The 14762-nt window shown below is 37.8% G+C and overlaps 1 protein-coding gene across 4 annotated transcripts in view; it reads left to right on the plus strand.

Annotated features, from left to right (window-relative positions):
* SIPA1L1 (signal induced proliferation associated 1 like 1) overlaps nucleotides 1-14762 on the plus strand; it is a 200234-nt gene that overhangs the window by 69311 nt on the left and 116161 nt on the right. For 3 of the 4 annotated variants that reach the window (XM_033061860.2, XM_033061859.2, XM_033061862.2), the window contains exon 3: nucleotides 11428-11504. The exons of the other annotated variant lie outside the window; for it this stretch is intronic. The gene's annotated coding sequence lies outside the window, so the exon portion shown is untranslated. The remainder of the gene's footprint in view (nucleotides 1-11427; nucleotides 11505-14762) is intronic. 4 annotated transcript variants of the gene reach the window in all.

A 14762-nucleotide genomic window follows, 5' to 3' on the forward strand; every position in this document is an offset into this window, starting at 1 on the left:
AGCTTGAAATACAGCATTTCTATAGAAAGCTTCAAATACAATGTTTTTGGCAATTCAGAGATGAACAATTCTTAAATTATTTCATCTGCCTAAAAGCAAAAGGTGTCCATTCACTGGTAGTCCTTCTATAACAATCCTTGATCAAAATCCTTCTTTCTCTTGGTCTCTCCCTTCTTACATGCATTTAAATTTTTTTCCTTCAGTTTTTCAGTACCCTTTTTGAGCTGTAAACCCAAGTTTCTCTGTGCCAGATGAAGTAAAATAATTTCTTTGCTCTCTTAATTGGTATTCTCACTTGTTTAAATATTAGTGGTTTAAAATTAACCACAACTACGTGTTTTGAGTTTTCTGTTGAGTACGCAGATTCAAGGAAGCTGGCTAGTAAATTGGAGTGATGCTCAGAGCTGTCACCTCTGTGTAGATCAGAATTCACACTTTCCACTTGAGATCAGAGAAGATAGGCTTGCTTTTCAGCCTAATTGTATTCACTACTTATGCATAATGCAAACCCACAACTTAACTCTGCTCCATTTGATGAAAGATAAAGATCAGTGCCTACTAGACAGTGAGATGCTAGCTTTACAGATCCCATCAGCATCAGGCATTAGTCATGTTTTTTATGTATAAAACATAGCATGCATGTCTGTACACATCATAATGGGAATGTATAGTTTTAGCATAGAATACGAGATTGGAGGGGACCTCAAGGATTATCTGGGCCAGCCTTTCTTTGCAAAAGCACAGTTGTCTGGACATGATGACCCAGCACTCTGTCCTTCCAATTCTTAAAAGTTGTGAAATCCAGTACTTCTCTAGGGTGGTTTTTCCAATGGCTGATGGTTCTCAGTGTGAAAAATTTCCCTCCTGTCCAATTGGAATCTCCCCAGGAGCAACTTGTGCCAATTGCCCTTTGTCTGTTCCATGTGACTTCATGGAAAAAGAGTCTCAGTTGTCTTTGTCTTTGTAGTAGTAGTAGTAATGCAATTAATAAGTAGTGCTTCCTAATAATCTTAGTGTTTGTAGGTTTTATAGCATGTTGATCTCTTTAGTCTTATGCCCTGTATACATAGATGAATTTGCCATCCGTCACTAGTTAATTCTGTCAATTCCATATGTAAAAACTGGTACTAATATATAGTTCTTCAGTACCCCAAAGCTATGCTATTTGTTACACTGACCTTTAATACCACTAATGCGTAATTTCACTGAGTCTTTTACAGCTTATAGATTTTTTTATTTAAACAAATTTTTTCAATTTTCTAATTCAGAGTAATTGTTCAACTACTCTGATATTAGATTCAGTCCGTTTTAGCTTTATGCGTGGCATATTTACAGAAGTTTTGTGTTTGAGCTGCAGTCTCTCCGATGCCTGTTCATCTCCAATAGAAAATGAAAGAAGATGCAAGGTTTGTCATTGAATCTCATCATGTCACATTTTTACATGTATATATGTATATTAGAAAACATTCAAGAGGAGAATTTTCTCTAAACTGGCATGTCTAGAGTAACAGAACCTTTTAAAGTTGAGGAATTGTTTGGATAGAATTAAATTGGGATGTAGCATGGTGGATTTTATGGGTTTATTGCTGTTGGTAATTATGTGTGTGTGTGTGTGTGTGCATGCAAACCTGAGATCATGTGGGAATGGTCCCCTCCTTTAGCCACATCAGTGTCCCATAGTTTGTGAGGCTCAGTGTTGGGATGTGTCAGGTGGTCAGGGCTGCATCTAGAGCGTGCTGGCCTGGCCAGCCTTTAGTTCCTTCATTCCATCTGCACACAAAAGAAAGACAGGAAGGCCACTTCATCTGGTTGTTGGACCAAGCTGTTTGCTTTGTCCTGCACACTTGAAAATGTTTGGATGCTTCTGGTTGTGTAGCTGTGACACAAAAAATTCTGGAAAAGACTATTACTGTTTATTTTTGTTTTTTTAAATTAGCCTTGTCATTATTGGTGTAGCATTGCTCTTGAAGACCTTGATTTCTTTGTGCGATAGTGATACCTTAGGGAAACAGCCACAGTTGTTCTTGCTTCCTCTTGTTGTTGTGTTCTTGGTAATGTGTTTGTAAAGCCTGTAGATCAAAGGTGCAGTAAGCTTGTATGTATGTATGATAGTATAGGTATCATTTTCAGATTATGAGGAAGCACTGAACAGTCATTGTTTTATATAATCGTTTTCCTTGTACTATTTCTTGTTCTAGTTTCTTACTCTGCTCTTTTTTCCTTCATTTTCTCTACTGCTTTTCAGCATTTAGTTTCTTAAGCAAATATTTCCTTTTATTCCTCTTTTTCTCCCTTCTGATACTTAGGTTAGAGCTCTTTGCAGAAGTTTACTGAGGAGAAAGGTTGAAGTTGAGAACCAGAGCGCAATTTCCTCCTCTGAGAAGGGAAAACAGCTTTAACCTCTGAAATAAGTTGCTCATAGGAGGAGGTTGTGTGGAAGAAAAATGAACTACAAAATTGATCTGCTAAAGCCTGAGGACTATCCTGGCTGGGATTAATTTAGAATCAGAAGCTTGTAGCATTTTTTTAAACATTTACATGCGTAGCTGTGAGGGAGTATAAGGGGACGGATGTGTACCTTAGAGATCTTTATTCCTTGTATCTGTTCTTGACTATAAAAGGGAAGCAGAAGTACATTTGGTTAGACTGAAGGCTCAGAGAGAGAAGAGCAGGTAAATGCAGTGGCTGTTAATATTTTTGCTGTGGAATTCAAGTTATGAGCCAAGTACTCTTTCTTGGATTATTCTGCACAGCAGTTGCCGTTTTTTCCATTTGTAAAGGTTAATCTGGGGTTTTTAGCTTGGCTTTTATTAAAATGGCTTAAATCGTAGAAGGTAATGTTGAGGCTCCTGACCATCTTCAGAGACACTACAAAGGTATTCAGAAGAGCTGGTTAAATATTTGGACAAGTTGGATACGTTTTCTCATAAGTTGAAATTTAACTGTTGTCATTCATTCAGAAGTCCAGTGTTACATTACCTTACTCTGGTCAAATCAAAAGTCCCTCTCCACAAGTGTGTGTTGCATCTGGCAGAGCACAGCAGCAGGCATAAATGGAGGAAGATGGGATGGATTTGTAGCTGTAGACTTAATGTCTTCTATCTCAGGACTTTCTGAATCAGGAAATCCAGTACCTTTTGCTCTTTGTTGTCTTTCTTTTACACTTCCTAATTCTGCAGGAGCTTTTTTAAATTGGGAAGAAGAGAATTGCATGTGGTGCTGATGACAGAAAACTTACATTGTGATATGACAGAGTACAGTGTTCTTTTCAGAATAATTCCTAATGCTGTCAATGTGTGGGTGTTGGTTTTGTGTTGTTGGGGGTTTTTTGTGAGTGTTGGAGTATAATTTGATGGATACAAATATCTTCATAGTCTTCAATATAAAGAATTCTACAAGGAATTGAGAAATGCCAGGTAGTATTTTAATGGGTCTGCTTTTCATATTTGGTTATCTGTTTGGTACAGTCACCTAACTTCAGAGCTGTAAGGCATTGCAGCATGTGAAATATTCTGGAGTTTGGGCTCCTGTTTTCATGGTTAGGGCTTAAACTTTCCTAAGCTTTCTCCCCATCAATAATACCTCTACTGACATGTCCAGAGCTGTGTCTGCTGTATTTTTGTTACCCATTTCAACTGTTACTCCATGTTCACCAACTTGTATGACTCTTCATTTTTTCTAAGATAGTCGTGCAGTTACATACCTTGAGTCCAGTGAGGCCCCCAGAGAATAAACTAAGTGGTTTCAGTGCTCTGAGGACACTTCTGGAATTGTTCATTTACAGAGCAAAGAGGATTGTGACTGACCTTCTTCTAATGTTTTTATATAACCAGGATTTAAGCTGTTTTCTAATTTTGCCTATTAAATGAAAACAGATTTAGCCTTTCCCTTGAATGAGTAGATTCCAAAGGAAATCAATGTAGAAAACCTTTAGAGACCCTTTAGAGAGTTTTACTGTGCATGTGGGATATTTCAAGAGTGTATAAATGCGTACTTTTAAATTTTGGAAGGGGTCAACAAACATGACATTAGACAAAATCTGAGTGTTCAGCAGAAGCTGCTTGCTCTTTTGTGACCAAAGGGCTACTGTTACTGCTTTTGTTTTCTCCTGACAGATTTTTTTGTCCAGAATTCCATTACAGGAGAAATAGAAGTTTGCTTGTCCTTTGGTAAGCTGTCAAGAACTGACATTTTTCTCTTCCCTTTTTTTAAAAAAAAAAGCATCCTTGAGGCTGAGATTTGAGTTTAGTGCTCCATCTGTGAACCTTGTAAAGACTGCTTCATGTTCTGTCATCTCAACTGAAAATACAATTTACCTATAAAACTATTTTATTCTGTTAATACTTGTGCAGGGGTTATGCTTCTGTTCTAAATTGAAGCATAAATTTCTAAATGTCAACATCTAGTGAGGTGTTGAAACAGTACATTTTGCTTGTCATTTGGATTGTTGGTGCAGCTCAGGATCATCCTGATCATGGCTGATACAAATTCAGAAATATCCTTCTTTAATGCTTTTATGACTAGACAAATCAGCTGAAATAAAAACAGTTTTCATGTTTTTCTTATTTAGTCTGTATTTGATTATTATTTTTACAGTTAAGTTTGTGGCTTACAGTACTAGTTTAGTGTAGCACAAATGCATCAGGCCTGCCATTTTCATTTAGTGTTTGAAAAAGTGTTTGTACAGTAACTACTTCTGACAAAGAATTACAGAACTATGCTGAAGTACTTTTAGTAATAAGTAGTACAAAAAAAATCAGAAACAGCTATGTCAAAATGTGTTTGCACTTTGTGGTAGAGGAGCATGCATGAGTGCATAGGGTTACTTTTGAATTTCATAGGAGCAAAATTTAAAATATATTAAAGTGTAGAGGGTACAGAGACGTCACTTTCTCTTGCATGAGATATTATAGTTCATTATTATACTGAATCGTGGTCATTTGGAGAAATCTTTTGCCTGGTTTGACTACTGACAAGCTCCTTTATATCTCTAATGTCTAATGTATTTTTTATCATCAACTAGATTTAGTAATTATTTACTTAAGTCCCTTTTATTAGTCTGAGGGGTTTTGCAGTATGTATTCTAATGCATGATTTATATTGATAAAAGTATACAGGGTAATGATAGATCTGACAAGATCAGGTAAGAACTGGAGTAACATCAGAATCATTTGCCTTTATTGTAATGGTACAATCAATATAAAATGTAACACATAGACCCTATTTTGTGCTTTTCATATAGACCAGATGGAGCTTTCTTGTATTTGGATAGATATAGATAGCACTTACTAATTCAATAATGAACTTACTTTTCTTTTCATAAAGGGTCTAATGTAAAATTATCTTTATTCTAACAAAGTACTTTCAGAAACAAGATTGACTATCTGCTACCACCATTCCCCCACAAAAATGCAAACCTAAGTTCTAGAGAATTTTATTTGTGGCAGTCTGAGGCCACTGGGCAATGTTTTCAAGTTTGAAAACCCTCACAGTGATGTAAGATTTATTTTCTAGACTTCAGTAGATATTTGGACAACTGTTTATTCTCTAACACAATTTTTTTCTGTTTTCTGTTTTGTGGTTGAGAGGATTCTTAAAGATATACCTGATATGTAGAAAACCTGCTGTCTGAAAATGGAAGTATTAGACTAAGAGCCAAGAGCTTTAAATTTGCTGATTTGCCTCAGCTTAATAACAGTGCTGTGTCTTTCAATCACTGGGCTGTCTGCATAAAATACTTCTTTGCCTTTTGGAGGCACAGAGGCTTCACAAATTTCGTCATCATACCTGGAAGTTGGTGGTTTTGAAGACTTGTTGGTCAGTAAGATCGGTGTTGCTATCATTAAGAACTCACGTTTGTTCTGTCTCAAAAGTTCCCAAACAGTAACAAAATATAGGACACAAATAGTTTTGGGAATTGTTTCCTGATGGGAAACACGATGTTAGGAGTGAGGTCAGTCTTCTATAAGGCAGTGATAAAATCATTGCTATTCCCTATTTTCATTAGCATTTATCTCCCTTTTGTTGTAATGGTGCTCCCCTGTTCAGGTGGATATGATAATCTGTGGGGCTAATTTGTTTTACTTTTATTGTGTTATTTTATGTTTTTCTTGTATTTGTTTGCCAGATTCTTTGTTATTTCTCTAAATGCAAATGTAAGGTTTGCTTTTAAAGCTGTAGAAAATCTGCCATGCATCTAGATATTGGAATGTTTTAAGTTCTGTGTCTGAAAATGGGAGTTACTGCATCTGAAAACACCACATTCTGCCCATAGTATCAGAGAAATAGCACACTTTTTTTTTTGCACATAGGCCAGTGGTTACATTCTTTGCTCTGGCAGTACTGCAGGTACTCTCTCTGTAAGTGGAGGAGTTTTGCATTCCTTATCGTGCGTGACTGTTGGACCCAGGCGTCACGGTCTCGTTTCACAGATGATTTGGAATAGCCCTGGAGATGTAATCAAAGTTGTGTTCTGTCCTTCAGCAAATATTTTTCACATGAGGTATGTAAGGAGTCTTGGGTTTTCAAACAGCTTTTTTATATTCTTCTGACTTTTAGATCTCTGAACTAGTAAATATGCATACATATTTTTTAAGGAAAAGGGGAATGCTGCCTGTTTGTGGCTTTCTAGCTGCTGTGTGTGTTTGCCACTCAGTTTCAATACCTGGATTCATAGAAACTAATGTGTCTAAGTGAATAATGTACTATTCTTAAATTTCTGGCAGAAAAGAATGTTACTGAAGGCATTGGCATGGTGGTTGTCTAAATTCTAAAGAGTTTCTGAAAGTCTGAATTTTTTAAAAGGCTGAAAGATGGTGTCATATTTTGGTAAATACACGTGTGGCAGATCCAAAATAAGTGTGTGCATACACAACTGTTGGTGAAGACTAAATTGTTTTACATTAATGGTGTAAACACAGTGTATGATACCAGCTAGAGTCAGAATGCAGCTGCTGTCTAGAAGGAAAAAATTTAACCTTGTTTTAAAATTTTAACAGCATTAAAAATGAATTGCAAAGTGTGAATTGCCAAATAGAATTAGTACAAATATCAGTTGTACTGCTGAGTATGAAATTAATTCTATTTTAAAAATTCCATGTTAATTTTACAAGAAGATCAAGAAAAGAGGAAACTGAAATTAGAAATAATTTTTCCATTTGTGGTGGGAAGGTAAAGGGGAGGAGAAATCTGTTTCATGGGCACTGTCACCTAAAATAAGTCATAAAAATGAGTTCATAAGTAAAGACTGATTTTTTTTTTTTTTTTTTTCCATTTACTATTGATAAGACACCCCTTGGAAAATCAAATCTCTCTTTATTAATCTTAAAACTAGACTTTTAGGATTGTTCCTTAGAATACATAAGAATGATGTATATGGTATTTCAATGCTAGGACAATTGTGTTGACTAGACTTGAAATGGCATAACCATGTGCTCTGTAGTCTTATCACCTTCTCAAATTTGACAGAGGCTGTGAAGATGAATATCATGTTTATGACTCTTAAGTCTGTGATCCTGTGTTCAGAAAAGCTTCTCTCTTCTGCTTCATTACCCTCAATATGGCTAATTCTGCATGTGTAAAGGTTTTTAATTTAATTACCTTTTTCAGAGTTAGGGTATTTTGTTTTGCTGTCCCTTGCATGGATGTTATCAAGTGTGTTTTAGAATCCCTTTAGAATTTAGATTTCTTAAGCTCACTTGGTATCAGGAACATCTTCATATTCCTTGCAATTTCTGCCCTCTTTCCCCCTCTCTACTACCTCCCTAGTTTGATGTCATTTTCAGGCTCTTCAAGGGGGCCTGTGTTTGGTCACCAAAATTAATAAACTAAACATAATCTGCTGCAGGTCAAGTTCTAGTTGTACCAACCCAAAACAATTTGTGTTTTGGTTTATTTTTTTATATTGAGCTGTTGGTTTTCTGAAGGTGAGTTTTCCAGTAGTTACTCTTATATACACTAATTAATTTGTGTTTATAGTGTCCAGGTTATGTTGAACCTGCTGCTTCAATAGGACATTTATCCAAGAGAGAACATTGTTGTTTTGAGACTCCTTGACTATGAGTTATCTTTCTGCCTTCACTTAAATCCTATCTCTTTTCCCCCAGCAATATATCCAGATCTTTCTAAGCATCAGAATTACATTGTTTGTCTTGCTACTTAAGTAATTTCCCACTTCCTTACTATTATTATGAGACATATACCCTGTTTGACATTCCTCTGGGATTCCCTGTCTTTTACTGGTCCTCAAAGAAAATCGGTAATACCTTAGAAATCATTCAGACTAGTTCTTTTATATATCCTTGTGTACATTATTGTAAGTAACTGGCTTAAACTATGTATTAATTAATAGCTCTGTGTTCTAACTCAAACATCAGTTTGGGTTTTTTTAAGAATTTATTTTGAGTGTTACTTGGTCAACTTTCTGGCCTTTTCCTTGTGGAACCCTAGAGTATTGGGGTCCCTCATTTTCTAGACCAGATTCTAAAACTGGCTGGCAATGGTATGTGCCACCACAATTTTAGTCATCTCTGCAGGCTTTGATAGCCTGGGTAAGATCCAGAATCAATGTGTGGGCTGTCCAAGCCAGCATGCTATTGAAAAGCTGCCATTAAGTAATTCATTCTTAATGAACTGGAGAGCAATGTTGGTGTTTCTCAGAATTAAAGAGATAATGCTTGTCTTTTGTTGTATTGTGAGTGTGATTTGTAGCCCACCCGCCCCCAGAGACACCTTGCGGAGCGCTGCTGGACTGGTATTTACTCAGGAAGCTTGAAGGAAATAGCTAATTCTGTGTTGGCATTGCTAACCACCTACTTGTGTCTATGGTGTTTTTCTGCAGTTCCTATCTGGGCAAGACTAGGACTGACTTAAAAGGTCTTCTTGCCTTAGTCAGAACAGTATAAAAGAGCACAGAGGAGGTTCTTGGCTTGCAAAGATGTAAAGCGCCATGCAAATGAATGGCTTTTATGACTATCTTTGTTGTACTATATCTGTCATTTGAGCAGACCTGCTGTAGCTTCAGGAACAAAGAGTGTTGCTAGGTATCTTATAAATGCACCCAGTAACATAGACCTTGGGACTGCCTTGCTGATAGCTCTCCCCCTGTTCCTCGCTGGAACCACTTAGTAAAGGACTGTGCTTGAAAACGTCTGTTCAAATAACCATAGCGCAGCAACATGTGCTGAGAGCTGAAGCCGTGGAGACCAGAGGTGATGCAGAAATCTGACTTGTTTTCTAAATGGCTGCTGTTTGACGAATTTCTTAGTGAATTACTGAACCTGCACTGAGGATCCTTTGCTGGTGCTGCCAATTACACAACTCTAACGGAACACTCAAAATCCCAGCTCCAAAGTACAGTACTGTCTCTATTCCTTTACTTAGTTCTGTGAAATCCTGGTAAATTCAAGACCTTAAAGAGGAATGGAAGACAAACAGATGCAAATTCAATCTGGTTTAGTGGGGTTTTTTTTCCATGTAGGTTTTGTGGTAACTTCTGCTTGACACATGGGCTTCTGTTTAATCTGTCATGTCTGGGAAGGCATTTTAAGTGCAAAACAACTAGAAAATAATTGCAAATGGCTGGAACACTGACAATGTAGTTGTGAATCAGAGTTTTATGTTAGTTTGCCTGTTTTATTGGAAAGGAAGTTTAAGGATATTTGCTAAAAATAATTGCTCGACCTAAATCAACAGAATTGTTTCTGATCTTAGGAAAAAGTTGCACTTTTCAGTGAAGGTTAGTTTTTTCTTTTCTGTTTGTTTTTTCCCCGTTGTTAGTGGAATTAATCTCACTTATGAACATTATGAAATAATGAAGTGTGCTACTGAAATTGTAGTTGTTCTGTTTCCTTGAAAGTCCCAAACTGATTTCAAATTAAAAACCAAAACTGAGAGCCACTGGAGGATGAAGTAGGCAGCTTACACAATAGAAATGGGGGGGGAAAAAAAGACAAATCTTGAGCTTGGCCTACGTGTTATTTCACTGAGTTCTTTTAAACTGATGTCCTTTTGGAAAAAGTGGTCCAGGCTTTCCCCAGCTGCTAATTTGATGGTTGTCTCAGGGTCTTTCACCTGGGAATAGTGGGAGGATGGGTGCATGAAGTATGTATTGCCTTGTTAGAGATAGAAGGCATCTCTTAGATGTTTTTCTTAGTTCAGATAATCAAATATTTCATGGTGTCTTGTGTTGCAGTACAGGTTCTGATGCATTGGGAAAAACTGTCCTACAGTTAGCTTTTGAAGAGGTTGTGTTGGGATTTGGTTTTGCAGATGTTTTACTACCTAAATTTTATCCTTTTGTAAGTTACACTTCCTCATGAATGGAGGTAGCACGTTTTGCACTGGCTGCCTACAGCCATGCTCCCTGCTGAGCCAAAGGTAGAGTTATCAGTGCTTATCAGTGAGTCTTTAATTTTCTGAGGTTTGTAGCTCAGTGTTACAAGTCAAGTCTGCACAGGCTGATGGTTTGTCTTAACTGCCATTCTGGAAATATTAATCTCAATATCTTGACTCATCAGTCAGTTTTGGGATTTGTAGTGCAGGAAAAATGCTCAGTGTTTTATTCAACTTACTCTGCAGTTTAGATGAGTAGCTCTAGCAGTCCCATCACCTGGAAGTTAGAGAGGGGCTGTTGTGCTGTGAAGGAGCTGTCCCAATTCAAGCTTTTGTTGTCAAAGATTTTTAGCTTGGACAGATTTTACACACTCATTTTAGGTTTACTGTTGTGGTAGCTAAGTGTGGTGAAGGACCTTTGTTGTGCCTCCTTCCCGATTTCTAGCACTGACGAGACTTGGCAGGATCTGCCGAGGCACCGGAGCTTTCCCCAGTGCCGAGCGCGTTCCCGCACCGCTTCCCTGTGCAGCGGCAGCCTCCTTGTGCTGTGGCTCTGCACAACGCGAGTGCAGGGACAATCTGTTCAGTACTGACAGTACCGCCTGTGCTGGCATCCAGAGCTGAGTGGAGGGAGGAGGCAGCTGTGATTCAAGTACCAGCGGGCTGAGGAACGGAAGGGAAGGAGAAGATGCTAGGCTGGGATACTGAGGGCGAGCTCTCAGAGGAGAGGAACAAAGACTGTAAATGCCAGAGACTGTTCAAGAGGAAAAGGGGCTGTACAAGGGAGCAGGACAAGGAGAGGTGAGAGGAGTCGATTTAGAAGCAGCAATGAATAACAAAAGGAGGCTCTGAGAATAGGGAAAATGGAGACAATTACTTGCTTGGGTTAAAAAAGTTCTGGATGGCCTGAACCATTCTTCTGGAAAAGTACTGCAGTTTGATACTGCTGAGATTTTGTGGCAAGTGCTCTCAGGAAGGTTCTTCTGTTCAGGAATATAATTCTCTAACTCATTAACTATTTAGGTCTTGAATTAGTTAACTCTGAACAAGAGTATTTTATCTATCTATTTTGTTTAATTTTGTTTGTTTTACTAGTTGCTGCTTCTTTGAAGAGAGATTACCTGTGTCCATCTTCAAATGCCTGTGGTGTTTTCAAGTGGAACCATTTTTCTGTAAGTGGATATCTTTTCTATGAACATAAAATTCAAACCATGAATTAGTGGAATACATTAATAGGAATGTGGGTGTGAGGAGAAGTCTGGAATGTTTAAAAACTGGATGCTTTTTGTACATAATATGGTTTTCAGGATTCATAATTGAGAATAATGATTGATGCTCGGGGAAGCTGCTTTTTTCTTTTTCCTCTGGTCATTTGAAATGAATGGTATACTTCTATTATAAGCTTAGACAGTGATGATAAAAGCAGTACTCGTCTCTATCAACATTTGTGAAAAACAAGTCTCTGGAGATTTCTGAATGTTTTATTTAATGATGAGAGTAGTAAATCTGTCCTGTGTAGTGTCTGGATGAGCTGTCTTGTATCAAAACATTATTAATTGATTTTTATACTTTACAGCTGTGTTTTGGGAATAAGTACTGGAATGAAAGCCAAAAACTCCACTCTGGATTTTAAGAAGCATACTGGAAAAGAGTTAAGGGATTGATTTAGTTTTCTGGTTTAGAAATGTTGATGAGGAGGAAAAAGGAGGGACTTCAGCTGCCTATTAACTTTGTTTGGCAGCAGTCTCAAACTAGCTAGATCATCACAGGGGAATGGTTGTCCATTTCTGTGCAGATATCTTGGTTTATGAAGATACGCATCCAGTGATGCCTTTATTTTCACTTAAATCCGTTATTAACATTGAATTGTGGCAGTGGGGATTTACTGTGATTGCTGAACTAGGGATTTGTTTCTTCAGATATGAATACAGTGAAGGCCAGTTGTCAGCTTTTCTAGAAATAGGGAGTTTTACCTTCAGGACACATTCTATACATTTAACAGTTCCTTAAACATTGTGTTTTGTCTTTATTCTGAAACTCAGTGTAATGTCAGATGGTACAGTATGGATAAAGGACTATGTGTGTTTGTAACGAGGCTTGCTTCAGCTCTAGTAAGAGATCTTGTGAGAGTTAATTTAGAAACACATTTTTCAGGGAAATAAACAACTTCACAAATAGCTATGCAGCAAGAATTTGTGGGGTAAGTGGACCCTTACATGTTTACCCTCACAAGGGGACATTCCTTTGAAGGTTCTAAAGGAGGTTAATTTCAGTTTAGTTGAGCCATGAGTTTTCTATATGCTTGTGTTATATTTGCTTTTTCTCCTCCTACTTGGAAGGCATACATGCATTCTTAAAATCTTTAGGATATAGTAAAGTTTGTTCTACTGGTTTGGAAGCTGAATGTGCCTGTAATATGAGGAGATGACTGTAGGCCAGAAATAGAGAAGATGGGAATGGAGATGGGAGGGTTCAGCCTCTGTGAGCTGGCAATGGTCAGCTGCCAACTGGGCTGAAGCTGTAATGTTAAACTGCAACTCTGGGCTCTGAGTGGGCCCCCAGCACAAGTTCTGTGGCCTCAGAGATGTCAATGTCTGTTTTATCCCTCACACAGACTGGATAGATCAATGGAGGGAGGCCTTTAGATGGCTTGAGAGTATAGACACATATACACAGTGCTGTTTTCAGTGCAGAAACATATGGAAATCTAGAAGTCAGCTTTTTATTCTCCTGCTGTAAAATAATGCTTAGAAATCCTGGTGCAACATGTATTAGGGGACTACTCTTATCAAGTATTGAATTCCCTGGACTTGAGTCTATTAAAAGTGAGAGCTGTGTCTAGTACCATAATTATTTCCTTTTGCATGTGTGTGCTGTGGTGTACGTATCTCCTGTTTCCCCAGTTGCTATATGCTTAGGAGGAGTCTTCCTGCTAGGACCCCTCTGTGGTCTCTTGAAAATGATAGTGTTTATCTGAAAAAGCAGCAGTTCCTTTGTGAGGGGATGGGCCTGCTGGGGACATGCAGCATGCACTGAAGAAGAGCTTTTCCCTTTTCACCTTCTCAGGTTATAGCTTACTTTATGAAAGCCAGAAAAGCCACGCTGAGACAAGGGGAGTGGCAGACAAGAAAGGCCGAAGTCTGGGAAGGATCTGGAGTTGGGTTAGATACAAGCAGGGCTGCTTCAGCTGGTATTACAGGGACGGGGGAGAATAATGGGGTGCAGAAGGCTTTTGCCTGTTAAATTGGGAGGGATTATGGGGCTGGGGGTCACAAGTCAGTAACAGCCCTACATCCACTGTGCTGTGCCAGGGAAGTTCAGGCCTGGATGGGAAGGTGTTGGAGCTGCAGTGGAATTGGACTGAAACATCTGTGGTTGTGTACTGCTTTTGTTCTTACCTTTCAGTAATGGCTTCTACCCAGTTGTGTCCTGGTACATGTGCTAATCTGTGCAAAGAATTGTGTGAATGAGTGTTTCTTTTAATGAATAGTGGTGGTTGTTTCTACTAAGTTTCATGCAGAACAAGAGTGAAGAAATGTTTGTCTTTTAGTAAAAGTGGGGCCTAGTCTGCTAATAGGAAGTATTTCCTTCTACTATAACGTAACTGTATTAAAAAAAAGGAACTGAAGAGTTTGTGGAGCATCTCTAGTTCAAAACTGCATCTAGGTGGCCTCTCTAAAAATCAGAATCATTTGCAGACTACTTGAAACAGGAGAAAATGGGTTATCTGTACTAACAGTTCTTTGAGAGGGAACTGTCCTGTGGATATGGAAGCAGGTGTAAGAAATTTGTACTCATATCTGTGGTAGCATAAAAAGGCCAGTTATAACTTTTATTGCTTTCTATAGAATTCAAATTTTAAAATTCTCCAGGCTTTTAGTGGTACATAGAATAAATGACAAATACAATGGTGAAAATGGTGAAACCAAAAAATAGATGCGCCAAACACAAATCTGTTGACCTATTGTCCCATGTGAAGAAAACCCACCCTGTGCCATGAGGGGAAAAAAAAAGGTGAAGGCTTAATTATTGGCTTAATTGCTCATATTTTTATGAAGAGACTTCACAGTATTTCAAGTGATCAGGTTTTCAACTATAGGGAATAATTTATGTGAAGGATTTTGAACAGGAGATGACTTTACAGAAGATTTTTCTAAAGTGCATTCAGCAAAAACTGAGAGCTTTTTTTTCTTCTGCCTCCTCTATGTAAACATCAGTACTTACTTGTACCAAAGTTATTTTGTTTTTCCCAGTTATAATTCTTATCATTTTCATCTAATCATTCTGTTAGTCTTTTTTTTTAATGTAGGAATTTGAAGGTATTTTTCTGACAAATAATACATAAATATTCATCTGAAACAACAACCAGTAAAAATTGCTACTATAAAGTTTATTTTGATAAGGGGTTTTTTCCCAATCAGCCTCCTATA

Source organism: Catharus ustulatus, chromosome 6 (assembly GCF_009819885.2).
Source record: "Catharus ustulatus isolate bCatUst1 chromosome 6, bCatUst1.pri.v2, whole genome shotgun sequence".
Taxonomy (NCBI): Eukaryota; Metazoa; Chordata; class Aves; order Passeriformes; family Turdidae; genus Catharus; species Catharus ustulatus.